We start from the raw sequence: 13170 nt of genomic DNA, 5'->3' as shown, positions 1-13170 counted from the left end.
TGAGCTCACCTCTTAGGTTTTCTGTCTCTCAAGGATCACTGCTGTATGCTTTGCTATCTTTTATTTTTTTTTAAAGAGCCAGTTGCTCCTTTTTTTTTTTATTTATTATTTATGATAGTCACAGAGAGAGAGAGAGAGAGAGAGAGAGAGAGGCAGAGACATAGGCAGAGGGAGAAGCAGGCTCCATGCACCGGCAGCCCGACGTGGGATTTGATCCTGGGTCTCCAGGATCGCGCCCTGGGCCAAAGGCAGGCGTTAAACCGCTGCGCCACCCAGGGATCCCTGTATGCTTTGCTATCTAATGCTAAGAAAACCTCAATTGCTACATATATTTTATTCAGCTTTATGGTTGCTTATAGAGAGGGGTAAGTTCAATACCTATTGCTCCATTATGGCAGGACCTGGAAGCTAAGATGTATCAAAGTTAATTTTTAAGTACCTTTATTTTAACATATACTCATTAAAAAAAAATTGAGAAAAAAAAAAAAAAAAAACCAAGACCATATCCAACAAAGAACTTCTGATAAATTCTGGTGTATTTTCTTCTAGTTACATTCATACATTTGTACATATACATGTGTATGAGATCTTTTTAAAATTAGGGTGAAACTACTTATTTATTTTGCCACTTCCTTTTAACATTGCATGGTGGGCATTTTCCAAATTCATTATACATTGACAATAGAATCTTCTTATGGCTATATTAATAAAATCTTAATAATTTTAAAATAAGCATTCTCTTACTGTTGAAACTTTAGATCCTACCATTATAAATGAAGGCTTTGTCTTCAAATATCCACATGACTCACTCTATAATTCAAGTCTTTATTCAAATATTACCTTGGTGAGGGTTCCCTGACCAACCTATTTAAAACTGTAATCCTCTCCCTGACATACAACTCCCTCTTTTCCTGCTTTGCTTTTCTTCTGAGAATTTACCATTATGTCACATAATATATATGTTTTTAATTTATTGCTTATTATGTCTCTCTCCAAAACAATACAGACTTTATGAAAACAGATCTTTTTATTTTATTTTATTTTATTGAGATTTTATTTATTTATTCATGAGAGACACAGAGAGAGAGGCAGAGGCATAGGCAGAGGGAGAAGCAGGCTCCCCAAGAGGAGCCCGATGTGGGACTTGATCCTGGATCCCGGATGATGCCCTAAGCCAAAGGCAGACAGACCATTCAACCCCTGAGCCACCCAGGTGTCCTGAAAACAGATCTTTTTAATTAATTTGTTTACTGCTACAACCCCAGAGTTCTAAAAGAATACTTGCCTAATATTAAGTACTTTATTAGTTGAATAAATGAATAATTATAATGAATGAATATTAAAGAAAAGGACACTATATAACATGATTTAAGTGAGGCAAAAAAACAATAAATTTCTTACAAGAAAAAAGAATCAAAAGAAATATGTATGTTTCATACAGATGGTGGAAGTTATTTTGTTTTATAAGTTTTCTAAAATGAGTATCCTTTGCTTTTACGATGTAAAAAATCATTTTAAAAACATAGTACATTAAGATTATATATCAAATAAGAAAAGCATATGGGCAAAATAGACTAAAACATCTTTCTACTAGTGATTCAAACTGTGGCAAATCATTATTTAAAATCAACATAAGACTATAAATATTTGCTAACATAGCATTATGGGAGATACAAAGATGAATAAGACATGGTTGCTGCCCATCAGGGGCTCAACATCTACTGGGAGACACACAGTAGAAAATACAGTATGTGCAAACTATGGTAAGTGCTATACTGGAAGTACAGGGTAAAATGGGGTGAAAAACACTGAAGAGCACTTGGTAAACTGAAGTGCCTAATTATGGTCTTGAAATCTATCTCTGAATATGCAAAGAGAAGAGGGAAGCATTACTGCTAAATGGTAAAGCCAAAGCCAAGGAAAAGAGATGGAAGACTATATACTAGACCTTTAACAGAACATCAAATACTCCAAAATACCTGTCAGTCAAGGGGTGCAAGGCAGGCATATCCTTCATGGATGGGCAAATAACCTAAACATGTGATATAGCTGGACCTAATACAAGTAAGATGTGGTGGGCCACATAGTAAAACGGAACAAGTTGAAGGCATTCACACCATAATTTTTGTAAAATTTTGTGAAGCACTGTGCAAATCCATGGGAAAGACACTGTATGTAAGAGAAAGGAGGGAAGAGAAACTGGGAAGTCAAGCTAGAAATGATAAGGAAGTGTTTAGATTTAATCAGTAGACAATTTTAAAAGAAATATTTTTAAAAGCTTCTTATTTCAGAAAAATACATAAAACTTTTGAAAATCACCCATATTACCAATCCCAACATTATTGAAAAGCAAGATTTTGGTATGTTTTTATTCCATTCTCTTTTTCTACAATTAGAGTTGTATGTGCATGTGTGTATGTGACTGTGTGAAATTATGTGACTATTCTGTGATTTTTTTTCCTCTCATATTCTACCAAAATAATTTATTTATATAATGACATGCTCTCTTTAAAAAATTTTAATGGCAACATAACCGTGAAAATTTTATTCTCTTCTGATTTTTCCTTTAATTTGGAATTATAGGTATAGGTAAAAAGAGTTTAACACCTAAAAGTGTTTTTGTTTTTCATTTTAAGTAGTAAAATCTTGTTTGTTTTGAGATGTTTTCTACCTCTTCTAAAAGAAAAAAATCTCCCACTCTACAATAAGTTCATTTCTAGTCTGTTCTAGGTTTGTTGTTTTGTTTTGTTTTTAAATCATCCCAGTTTTAATTCACTGAACTATTTACTCATCTGTAATTGTTCTGATGACCTGCTGTTGAGTTCAGCCTCTAAATTTATTCTTTCTGTCTTTCAAACAGTTAAGCAATTGCATTAATATAATTTCCTAAGTAATCCTCCCACTGGTTTGTATCATATATTTGTATTAAAATTAATATACAACTTGATTATGATTCTAAGTTTTAGGAAAAGAACATGAATGTCAGTAACAAACAAGATTTCATCATTAAAGATTACCAAATGTTAACAATTTTGTACTTGGAACTCAAGGAATGAAATCTAATCCCAAAAAGCCAAAAATACAAGTCCAAGATATAAAATCTTGTTTTGTTTTTTAATCTCCCACAATCACTCCAAAGCCTATTTATTTCTTTAAGTCCTCACAAAGATTAAACACATGTAACCTCAGCTATATAATCAAGTAGCAAACATACTGTAGCACTGACATCCCAAAACAATTTCCTATAAAACTGATTCCTCTGGCTGGGTTTTGATTCTAGTCCTTCACAGTTCATTGCCTTCATCCAGGAGAACAGTTTTCTAAGCAACATCTAAGTTCTTCACACTGCACTGTCAAGGCTGGAATACACATTCCAATTTACTTAAAAAAAAAAAGATTTTAAACAATGATGGAGAACTCATTTTCTTACTGAAATAAAACAAGATATAAGTTGTACTTCTATCCAAATGGATTGAAACTTTATTGTATTCGTAACATTTTACATCTCACTTCAGGAGTTAGGAATCCCAAATTGTCCTTTTCGCTTCATTCCTCTCCATCTTCAACTGGTTGGAATTATACCTGGAGACCAAGGCAAGCAAGCAATCAGCCTAGCACAACCCTTTCCTTCTGTCAAACTTGCCTGCTGACTCACACCTTTCCTACAGTATTAAATGATTTTACGTAATCTTTTTCATAGCAAAGGCTCATTACATCTCTTCTTAAAACCACCTCATTAGGCTTTCAAATAACCTGATAAATATAAAGCTGACAACTTCTAAGATTCCAAATGTGGAAAAGGCAGAGATAAAATTGTAATGAATTACAGGTAGATTTTCTGTTTCTGTTCTGGGGAGAGAAAAGTGGGAGTTAGAGAAAAAGGTAAAAGGTAGAAAGGATAAGAATAAAACAACAGAAAAAGAGGGGTGGAGAAAAAATTCAGGAAGACAAACTAAAAGATTCTGAATTATCTGCTACAAACGCCTTATATTCTATTAACATGAGCGCTGTGAGGAAATACTTCTCTTCAAAATTTCTCGGTTATCTCATGTCTTGTTTTAGACTAGCTGATCCACATTGAATACAAGCTTAAAGAAGTAGGTGTAACAACTAATAAAGAGAGTCCGCCTAGAATAATGACTAGAAGGAGAGGTGAGAAAGTGGTGATTAACTATAAAGATTAAGAGGAAGTACAGGTATAGGCATACAACATTAGATATCCTAGGGAAACACCTAGGGAAGGACAGAAAGTAAGGAATAGCTTTAGGGTCACAAACAGATGCTACATGCCCACTTCAGAGGCAGAACTGGCAGGGAAAAAGACAAAGTGATAAAAAGAACTGAGAAAGAAAATCGGGACTTAAATGAGCTAGAAGCAAAGATGGAACAAGAAAGTAATACAGAGAGAAAACTACAAATACTTAGACTTCGTTAAGATGTGTCATTTACCACAACAAAAATGTGACGCTGATGTAATCTAACCACTAGTATTCAGAGTTTTCTTTATCGTGATGATATAATTTATATAAATAAATTTTTCCATATACTGTGTGTCCCTCCAGAAAGGAAGAACATAAACACAAAAGAACAGGGGCACCCAACAGAGATGAGAGTGGAAGTGATAAACCACCAACCAAAGAACACAAAGGAGCTTTCTTTCTGTCTGGGGGTTCTTCATATCCATTTTAACATAGGAGAAACTTTTTGAAGTTCTCTGTGTTTTGTTTTTTAAAAACTTCAAAAATCCCCTAGGAGCAAGAAATAGTGAATAAAAACTCTCCAAGAAAACAAAAGTGATCAGAAAGATTTTTTTAAAGATTTAAGATGGACATAAAAACATAAGTATTTAGTTAATATTGAATTCTCTGGAAACAGCTTTCAAGAAAGAAATCACATGACCCAAAATTAAGCCTTAAGGATCACAGGTAGGTGCACAGGTTGTCAATATGCCAGACTTCCCTCATACTTAATTTTCAACAAGAAATTAGGCTATACTAATATGATATGTCATAATTTCCAGAGGTTAAAAATAAAAAAGTATGGCATCAACACCACAAAGTCGCTTTTTCTCCTTCTCTATGTTACCAGTGAAATATAAAGAATTTTAACAAATCTCTAGTAAGCGCACTGAACACATCTTTTCAACAAAGTATATACAACATATACCAGTAAAACCCACCACACTGGGAGAAAAGGATATAGTGGAGTTTCAGAAAAATGCTTTATAGTTCAAGCTAAAAAGCACCCAAAAATTTGAGATTATACATACTAATTTAAGTTCTGATAGGATTTCTATTTGGTAATGCTATCTATATTAATAAATTACACATTCAAAAAGGTCATCTATAAGCAAAAATTAAGATAAGCCATCTTTTATACTGTTGAAAATGGTGTATAGAGAAAAGATTTTTACTGGTAAACTAGTTTGCTATTTTTATTCATAACTTCTACTATACTTAGTAACTTAAACACTACACGAGAGGGTGGACACTGTTACATAGGAGGAAGAACAGCAGGAAAAACTACACCAGACCCACAACTGACATCTAAAAATTGTTTGATACTTCCTGAGTTAGCTCATACGTTCATGCATACACATTCTGCACTAGGGATATATCTTTAAGTGAGAGACATACAATTCCTGTCTTTGTGGTGCTGATATTCCAACAGAGGAGGCTATAAAATTATACAGTTATTTTATTAGAATTGTATAGTAACAAGAATTAGGACCTAGGAGGAGAGTGATTAAGTTTACCTAAGGTAAAGGTTCAGGGAAGACTCTTATATCATCTATATCTTATATCTTATATCTATATCTTATATCACCAAATACCTGGTACTTTATTACATTCTGATAGACATATTTAGTCTCTTTGATGGCAAATCTTTCAGATTTTAGTAACAGCACTTATGATAGTATACTTAATATGCAAGTATGTCCTTCTAATCAGAGTGCCTAATATATTACATAATTTTTTGCTGTTATTATCACAGCTCTGCTTAGTGATAACAGTTACGTTTTTGATTACAAAAGTATACTCTTTAGGGGTCCCTGGGTGGCTCAGTGGTTTAGCGCCTGCCTTCGGCCCAGATCCCATAGTCCTGGAGTCCTGGGATCAAGTCCCACATCGGGCCCTCTGCCTGTGCCTCTACCTGCCTCTGCCTGCCTCTCTCTCTCTCTGTGTCTCTCATGAATAAATAAATAAAATCTTAAAAAAAAAAAAAAGTACTCTTTAAAATCTTTTGGAAAATAGAGAAAAGTGTAAAGAAAATGAAATCACTCATAGCTAACTGCAACACTCTGAGACCGCCACTTACCAATATTTAAAATACTTAATCTTTTACAAGAACACTCACACACCCTGGTGTAAAATGTCAGTGACCTGACATAACCTAGTCTCCTTGTTTTCAGTCCCTGCCCTTCTATACTCTCTTCTCCACAAAGCAACCTAGTGAGTTTTATTAAAACATCAGTAAGGCTGTATCGCTCCTCTGCTCAGAACCTTACCCCCTTACACCCAGAATAAGAGTCTAAGTTTTAGTGCTTACTAGACCTGCAAGGACCTACATAAATCTGCCCCTCCTTTACTTCTGACCTCACTGCCACACTCCAGCACACTCTCCACACTCTGGCTATTCGGCCTCCTTGCTGCAGCCTTCTCACCTTTGCATTTGCTGTTCCCTCTCTGCCTCGATAACTCTTGTCTCAAATATCATCATGGTCTCCTCTGTCACACTACAGTAATACAGTAATAAGAAGTAATCATAGTAACAGACTGTGTGGTCAAGTGAAAAAGTTCTTTAAATTTATTGTGGTTAAAAGTAACAGCCAACATTTATCAAGTTTTTACCATGTGCCAGATTCTACACCAAGTGTTTTATATGTTATCTCATTTAATCTTCACCACAAACCTTACAAGGTAAGCACTATTACTATTTCCATTCTACTAATAAAGGAAACAATTTTTAAAAGTTATGTGACCTAGGGGATACCCGGGTGGCTCAGCGGTTTAGTGCCTGCCTTCGGCCCAGGGCGTGATCCTGGAGTCCCAGGATCAAGTCCCACATTGGGCTCCCTGCATGGAGCCTGCTTCTCCCTCTGCCTGTATCTCCACCTCCCTCTCTCTCCCTTTCTCTCTCTGTCTCTCATGAATAAATAAATAAAATCTAAAAAAAAAAAAAAGAAGAAGAAAAAAAGTTATGTGACCTGTGTAGCAAACGTAGGCAACTAATTTCACTGTAATGACTTAACACCACTACAGTGGACTGTCTCTTTGTGATTCGTTTTTACTTTAAAATTGTTAAAGTTTTTTTTTTTTAAATAAAAGTCATTCTAGGTTTTATGCTTGGCAGAGAAATTTTCTAAGTATCTTACAAAAATTAATTTAGGCAAGTACAAATATCTCACTGGTTGAAAATACATTACAGAAAATAGTAACAGCTAACATGCCATGCTCTATAATTACAAATACATACAGTTGAAATGTCAGAGAATAGTTAAGTACCATAGGAAGACTCAAGTATTTGACCAGTTTTGTGAAGCTTAACGCAGTACCGAGACAAAATTTTTTTTTTTAAAAGCAGTAAGCATCTAAATAGAAGAAAGCTTTTTGACATATCTAAAGACTGGTCCACAGAGGATAAGGGCAAGGAAAGGCCACAGAGAAAAAGTATTGAGCAATTACAACTTCATCTTTTGGGTTTCTACAAATCCCCATTCTATTGTCTCATTAACATTAAAACAAAAACATTATTTTAATGGCTCCTACTGCCTTCGAACTTTCAGGATTATGATTAGATAAATAACCTTTCCACTTCTAATCACTCCAGTCAGTATAATTCACTTTTCAATTGCTTTTTTTGTTTTTAAGATATTTATTTATTTATTCATGAGAAACAGAGAAAGAGGCAGAGACATAGGCAGAGGGAGAAGCAGGCTCCCTGCAGGGAGCCCAATATGGGACTTGATCCCAAAACCCTAGGATCATGACCTGAGCAGAAGGCAGACACACTCAACACTGAGCCATCCATCCAGGTGCCCCCACTTTTCAACTGCTTTAAAAAAAAAATGAAATCACAGTAATGATTGCACAACTTCAAAAATATACTAAAAACCACTGAATTATATCCTTAAAGCAGGTAAACTTGGGATCCCTGGGTGGCGCAGCGGTTTGGCGCCTACCTTTGGCCCAGGGCGCGATCCTGGAGACCCGGGATCGAATCCCACATCGAGCTCCCCGTGCATGGAGCCTGCTTCTCCCTCTGCCTATGTCTCTGCCTCTCTCTCTCTCTCTCTCTCTCTCTCTCTGTGACTATCATAAATAAATCTAAAAAATTTTAAAAAAATTAAAGCAGGTAAACTTAATGGTATGTAAATTATCTCATTCAAAGTGCTTAAAAAAGGACAAACATTATATGGTCTCATTCATTTGGGGAATATAAAAAGTAGTGAAAGGGATTATAGGGGAAAGGAGACAAAATGAGTGGGAAATATCAGAGAGAGTAACAGAACATGAGACTCCTAACTCTGGGAAACGAACAAGGGGTAGTGGAAGGGGAGGTGGGTGGTGGGATGGGGTGACTGGGTGACGGGCACTGAGGGGGGCACCTGATGGGATGAGCACTGGATGATATGCTATATGTCGGCAAATCAAACTCCAATAAAAAAATATACAAAAAAAAGTGCTTAAAAATCAGAACATACACAAGAAATGGTCAGTTGTAAAATGACTTGTAAAATTTATTCTAACAGAGTAAATTAAATAGTTTACACAGAAAACTGGACATAAAACATGGCCATTTTTGAGGATGTGGAGAAAAAGGAACTCGTGTGCTCTGTTGGTGTGAATGCAAACTGGTGCAGCACTCTGGAGGTTCCTCAAAACGTTAAAAATAAACCTACCTACAACCCAGCAATCACACTAATGGGTATCTATATAAAGAATACAAAAACACACTCATTCAAAGGCATACATGTACCCCTATTGTTTACAACAGCATTATCTACAATAGCCAACATATGGAAGCAGCCCAAGTGTCCACTGATTGATGAACTGGCAAAGAAGATGTGATGTATATAAAATGGAATATTATTCAGCCATAAAAAAGAATGAAATCTTGTCATTTGCAATGACATGGATAGAGCTAGAGAGTCTTATGCTAAGTGAAGTAAGTCACAGAAAGACAGATACCATATGATTTCACCTATATGTAGAATTTAAGAAACAAAGCAAGCAAAGGAGGAGACCAACAAACACAAACCAAGAAACAGACTCTTAATTATTTGAGAAAAAAATGATGGTTACCAGAAGGGAGGTAGGTAGAGGGACAGGTAAAATAGGTAATGGGGATTAAAGAGTGCACTTGTGGTATGAGTACTGGGTGATGTATGACATTGTTCAATCACTGTATTTTATACCTAAAGCTAATTATTCCTACGTATATTAACTAGCCAGAATTAAAATAAAAACTTTAAAAACCCCACAAAAACATGGCCATTTTCCCTTGAGTTCTTTATAATTTAAGTATCTCATCATTTACTAGCAACTTCTAAGTTCTCAAATTTAGTGTTACAACATATTGATGAAGCATGTTACAAATAACTCATTACTAAATAATAAAAGTACCAAAGTGTAAAGGGACTTGTAGACGAGTTGTCTTGGGGTTTTTTTTCCAACTTTTAGAAACCATTTATTTTCCATCAACCTTATTTCCATTTTGTTTCTCCTTCTGGAAGAGCTTAAAACCACTCAGTAGTTGTTCCTACACATGTAACGGCTTGAGCAGCAGAAACTGCAGACCTGTTTTCAGCGGTAGCTGAATGTTCCAGTCTTTGGTAGAGAACTGCAGAACAGGGCATCTGCATGCCTATGGACCAGTCTGTGACTTCAGGTTGAGTTGCAGTGAATTCAGGACCTGGAGCAGTCCATTTACCCTGAAATTCCTCCTTGGTTATAGCCTTTTCAGCAGTGGCCTGCTCTTCCTTTTCAATCTCTTCAGGATCTCTGCAGAAGTAGAGATCAGGGACAACCTCCCATGGGTGTTCACAGGAAATGGTGCCACACACGTGCAAAACTTCTGGGGCCAACATCCACCACATCAGACCCAAAGAGTGAGCTCCCTTGTTGTTGCAAGGGATGGCGATGCCCATGGAGCACAGAGAGTCTGTGTCAGAGCAATAGTAGGCAGGTTAACATAAGATGCCTCTGTGAGAGGCTGGTGGTCAGCCCTGGGATCAGTAACCACCAGAAGTCTCAGCTCGCAGAAGGCTGCCTGGAGCTTGTTTGTGAAGGTTCCAGAGTGAAGTGGCCAGCAATAGGAATGGCTCCAGTGGCAGCAGCAAATTTCAGCAGAGCTAACTGCCCAGTATTCCCAATGACATGACACAGACAACAGCTGGGTTTTCAGTGGCAACAATGGCATGAGCTGTCTGCAGAAGCTTCTCCCAGGTTCTCTTCAGATTTATACTGTAGATGCCATAATTTTTCCTTTTGTAGATGTACTGTTTCATTTGGAAGTCAAGGTTGGTGCCACGTAAGTGAGTTCCTACTGCAACGAATTTAAGAATGTCCTCCTCCTTCATTTGTAGGCTATCAAGGCTCTGGACATCTTGAAAGTTTCCGTCTAAGTTATAAGGGGAACTCAGATTAATACTGGAACCTTCTTTGGGTAGAGCAAAAGGCAGTTGTTTTAGTTTTTTAATCTACTATAAAAGTCTCTTTTAATTGGTGTATTTTGGACATGCACACTTGAAGTGATTATTGATATAGCTGAATTTGTATGTACCATATTTTAAATATTTACTCTTCATTGCTCTTTTTCTTTGTTTTTATTTTTTTTGTCTTCTCTATATCTGCTTTCTCTGGTTTTATCTGAACATCTTATATGACTCGATTTTCTCTATTCTTTTAGCATATCAATTACACTTCCTTTTAAAATCTTTTTAGTGGTTACTGTAGGGTTTGCAATATACCTTTATGACTAATCCAAGTCCACTTTTAAGACAACACTATACTACTTCAGTTATTACAAGTATTTAAGAGGATTCCCAATTCCTCCCTCCTGTTTCTTAACATTGCTGTCATTCATTTCACTTATTCATAAGCTATAATTACCAAATACATCACTTTTGAACTATTATCTGTTAGATCAATTTAATAGAAGAAAAATAAGATTTCATTTTTTTCTCCTTCACGTAGATTTAAGTTTCTGATCTAGACCATTTTCTCTCTCTTTGAAGAACTTTTAACATCTTTGTAAAGCCAGTCTACTAGTTAAAAACTCTTTCAATTTTTGTCTGAGAAAATTTTTACTTCTCCTTCACTTCTGAAGGATGATTTCACTAGATACAGAATTCTAGGTTGGTGATTTCTTCTTTCAACTCTAAATACTTTACTCTCTCCTTTCTTTCTTGGTTTCTGAATAGAAGTCTGAGATAATTGGGGATGCCTGTGTGGCTCAGCGGTTGAGCATCTGCTGGGCATGATCCTGGGGTCTGGAATAGACTCCTTGCTGGGAACCTGCTTCTGCCCCTATCTGTGTCTCTGCCTCTCTCTTTATGTGTCTATCATAAATGATAAATAAATAAAATCTTAAAAAAGAAAAGTCTGAGATAATTGTTTCCTTGTTCCTTTATAGGTAAGGTGGTTATTTCCCTGGGGCTTCTTTCAAGATTTTATCTTTGTCTTTGATTTTCTGCAGATTGAATGTAATGTGTGTAGGAGTAGATCTTTTTGTTGTTCTTATTTGTCCTACTTGGTATCTATGAGCTTCCTCGATTTTGGAGTCTTTAATTTTGGAAAATTCTTACCTATTATACTTCAAATACTCCTGGTTCCTTTCTCTCTTCCCCTTGTTACATCCCAATTATGCATATGTTGCACTTTTATAACTGTCCCACAGTTCTTGGTTACTCTGGTTCCATCTCTCACTTTTTTTCTCTTTGCATTTTAGTTGTGGAAATTTCTATTGATATTGATATATCTTCATGCTCACTGATTCTTTCCTCAGTCATGACCAGTCTACTAATGGGCCCAACAAAGGCATTCGTCATTTGTTACAGTGTTTTTTACTTCTAGCATTTCCTTTGGATTATTTCTTAGAGCTTCCATTTTTCTGTTCACATTACCCATCCATTTCTACAAGACATCTATTTTTTCCATTAGAGCTCTTAGCATATTAAGCATAATTTTAAATCCACAGTGTGATTCCAAAATCTATGTCATATCTGAGTCTGGTTCTTATGCTTCATTTACCTCTTCAGATTGTGGGGTTTTTTGCCTGTAAACATGCCTTATAATCTTTTGTTGAAAGCGAGATATAGAAAGAAAGAAAGAAAGAAAGAAAGAAAGAAAGAAAGAAAGAAAGAAAGAAAGAAAGAAAGAAAGAAAGAAAGAAAGAGAGAGAGATAATGTTGGGTAAAAGGAACTGAGGTAGACAGACCTTTAGTGTGAGTTTTATGTTTATTGACTGGGAGTTAGGCTTGTTTGTTTGCTGTAGCTATGATGTCTAAGGCTGAAATTTTCTCCAATGTCTTTCTTTTGGTCTCCCATGTTCACTTTGGGAATTCCTGGAGACTCTTTTTAAATAAGGTGTGAGGCTTACACTTGTTTTAGATTCAATCCTGTTATACAGGAGTCCTACTGGCATGGTGCTAAAATTGGAGAGAGGCATGTCCTCTATTGTCCTATGATTAGGTCTCAGTCTTTTAGTGAGATTATTTCCCTTCCCCCGGGCCAAGAAGGCTTTCCTAGAGCCCCTGTTGGTTAGGTTCTGGTAAAATACTTTCCCTTGAAATAAGCTTTGTCAAAGAGAACAGAGAGCTCTGGGTATATTTCAAAATGATTACTTTTCTCTTCCTCCCTACCTGCCCCTCCCTGCAAACTCCTGAAATCCTCCACAATCCACAGGCAGTAAAAGATTTTTCTCTGATCCTCACAAGAAGAACCTGGTAGGGTTACTGGAAGTGAGACTCAGGAAAGACACACACCCCCCAACCCCCAAGACTCGGCCTCCATGGTTTTCAACTCTCAAGCTAGCCCACTCAGAGCCTCCAGCAATTCATTCACTAAACTTAAAGGTGTTCCTACCTATAGTGGCTTCAGCTGTGGGGCTTCTACTCCTAGGCTTTTGCCATTCATAAGCTTTTTTTTTTTTTTTTTTTTTTTTTTC

The 13170-nt window shown here is 36.2% G+C and overlaps 1 protein-coding gene and 1 pseudogene across 6 annotated transcripts in view; both read right to left on the bottom strand.

Moving 5' to 3' along the window:
• Nucleotides 1–13170, bottom strand: part of RFX7 (regulatory factor X7) — a 132481-nt gene that overhangs the window by 105796 nt on the left and 13515 nt on the right. The window lies entirely within an intron of this gene.
• LOC121484577 lies at nt 9257–12052 on the bottom strand (annotated as a pseudogene).

The sequence above is a fragment of the Vulpes lagopus genome, chromosome 2, assembly GCF_018345385.1.
Source record: "Vulpes lagopus strain Blue_001 chromosome 2, ASM1834538v1, whole genome shotgun sequence".
NCBI lineage: Eukaryota > Metazoa > Chordata > Mammalia > Carnivora > Canidae > Vulpes > Vulpes lagopus.
This window is presented reverse-complemented; position numbering and strand designations above follow the sequence as displayed.